The sequence below is a fragment of the Tenrec ecaudatus genome, chromosome 5 (genome assembly GCF_050624435.1).
Source record: "Tenrec ecaudatus isolate mTenEca1 chromosome 5, mTenEca1.hap1, whole genome shotgun sequence".
Taxonomy (NCBI): Eukaryota; Metazoa; Chordata; class Mammalia; order Afrosoricida; family Tenrecidae; genus Tenrec; species Tenrec ecaudatus.
This window is the reverse complement of record NC_134534.1, coordinates 176843851-176846517: the sequence shown is the minus strand read 5'-3', so window position 1 is coordinate 176846517 and position 2667 is coordinate 176843851. Positions and strand designations below refer to the sequence as shown.

The 2667-nt window shown below is 42.7% G+C and overlaps 1 pseudogene; it reads right to left on the bottom strand.

Annotated features, from left to right (window-relative positions):
• Positions 1–2150: 2150 nt before the first annotated feature.
• On the bottom strand, positions 2151–2265 carry LOC142449440 (U4 spliceosomal RNA; annotated as a pseudogene).
• Between the last annotated feature and the right edge of the window lie 402 nt (positions 2266–2667).

Genomic DNA, 2667 nt, shown 5'->3' with positions numbered 1-2667 from the left:
TATCAAGGGCTCATGAGGGAGGTCAGAGCGGGGAGGGAGGGGGGAAAAAGGACCTGGTGCAAAGGGCTTAAGTGGAGAGCAAATGCTTTGAAAATGATTAGGGCAAAGAATGTACGGATGTGCTTTATACAATTGATGTATGTATAGGTATGGATTGTGATAAGAATTGTATGAGCCCCTAATAAAATGTCTAAAAAAAAAAAAAGAAAAACCCACAGATTGTGCAGGCATCCCTTGGATGCATTACCCTGTGGGAATGAAGGCCCAAGAAACCAGCACAAATGTTACTCTTCCTACCACTATTGAAGTGATCCATTCAGATTTCAGCATGGAGTCTGCTTACAGTAGAAGCAGAGAGTTTTACTGAGAGAAAAGAACTTGTCAATGGGGAAACATAGATCTGGGAGATTCTCAACTCAAAGCTCCACAGATCAAAGTGTCCAAAGGGTTTTTAATCCCATGGAGAAAACCAATGCGGCCCTCTGGCCATGAGCCATATATCCCTCCCTTATGTGCACTTGATTAGAACTGCTTTGAGAGAGGAGGCTCACATCTGCTTGGGTCACTCCTTTAAGAAGGGAGAGAAGGGAGGAGTCCATCCACTCGGTGCTACACATCACCGAGACAAAGCTGTGACAAATCAACAGCCCTCCCTAGGAATGTGAGGTGAACATCACCGGGAAATCAAGTCCAGACCAGACCAGGCGAGGGGAGCATCTACCTTTCAGAGGAGGCCGTGATATTCCTGTTGGTGGGTAAACAGGGAGGGGCAATCTCACCTTGGGACGGGTGATACACAGTAATTGTAGGGAACATCAGGGGAGAATAAAGCTGGTTCCATGGTCCTGAGCAGACACCTTGAATATGTGTCTCTCCCACCCTTAGTGAACCGTGCTATGGACTAAGCACTATGATGACCATAGACGCTGGCCTTATAGGGAACACGACATTCCCAAGGGCCACACCAGAAGGATCTACATGGAAGTGCAGCCGAATGAACTGGGACTTACCTAAAACTCTGTACCCTTGGACTTAGGTCTGAAATGCCCTCATGGGAGAGGAAGAAAGAATGGCCATTCTAAGACTGTGGAACTGGTGGCTGCTGGACGTAGGGTGGGACCCTGGCTTAGTGAGTAGCCAATAAAAGGAGTCCCACAACCACCACATACTTAGTACTCAATTGTCTCCCTGCATTAATATGACAGGCTTTAATCTAAGAGGCAAGGATCAGCCCTTGTGAAAAATGATACAGGAAAATTTTTACTAGTACCAAGCCCCCATGTTCAATGTAAACAGAATTCAACTAATTAAGAAATCAGTCTGTACAAAGCAACAACTCCAGGACTGCAGCTCTCAGTTAGACTATACTTGCATAAACTCATATTAACAGTACCTTAAATTCTATGCTATTGGATAAATTACTGATTTATCGATGCAATGGTCTTATATTCTAGGGGGTTGATTGACAACAGGTTTCTTTTTGTTTGTTTGTGTTGTTGTTGTTGGTTTTGTCATGACACGACTGCCGAAGTAAACTTGTCAGAGTCATTCACATCCCAAGGACAAACAGATGGCTTCTCGGCTCCCATGTCATTCTGGGCCCAATCCAAGAACATTTAATTCTGATAACATGGCTATGCTCTACACTTGGCTTCATGAAGAGATCGCTGAAGATAAGGGTGCTACAGCCAAGTGTGGTGAAGAAAGCAGATGGTGTCTGGCTATCAATTTGGAATAGTGTCTGGGGTCTTAAAGGCTTGTATTCAAACAAGCAGGCAGCCATCTAAGTGAGGCATCAACTAAGTCCACCTGGAAGAAGTACACCAGCTTGTGTGATCAAAAGACAATGATACAAAATGCAAATACAATGAAGGAAGTGTTATCAGAGTGAAAATGGTGAGCATTCAATTTGTAGAAGGCTATGGAGGGCAGTGGGAGCCCTACATCCATCTGCAGAGTATCGAGTCAGATGAAGTCTCTGGAAGATGCCCTCTGGCCACCGGCAAGGGACTTGACTATCAGACAGCTCTATTAATAGAGATTATTGTAAACATGATTATGGTAGACCAAACTATGGTATAATATGATACTTGACCTAACCTGAATTTGTTCTAGGCTGAAATATTTCTCACTGGTTCCACGACAGAAATGTCTTCTGTGGCTTTTTAAATATTGCTAGTGGTCTTTTCTTTCTTTCTTTTCAATTAGCAATAATCGCGCCTCGGATAAACCTCACTGGCTACGATATTGCCACTGCGCAAAGCTGGTCTTTACTTTCTTACTCTTTATTTTTATATTGTTATTATTTTCTTCTTTATGTTTTGTTTTTGTTGCTTCTGTTAGGCTTCCCAATTTATGAAGCAAAGAAGGAGTTGGTGCACAGAGACAAAACTGAAGCAATGGTTTATCACAAACAGGGGTTGAGGGTGGGATGGGTGAGGGGAATTGGGAGCAATCAAGGAAAGCGGGAGTGGGGAGGGAGCATTAAAACAGATTGCGATGATGTATATACAACTCTTTTTAAAAGTGACTTAACTCTGCAAGTGTATGATATGTAAGCATATGTGTATGATATTAAGAAAACTACTAAAAAAAGAAAGAAATTAAATTTGACTTATGGTTACCATAGGTGAAGGAGGAAACATTTTTGATTAGGGGGCATTGAGT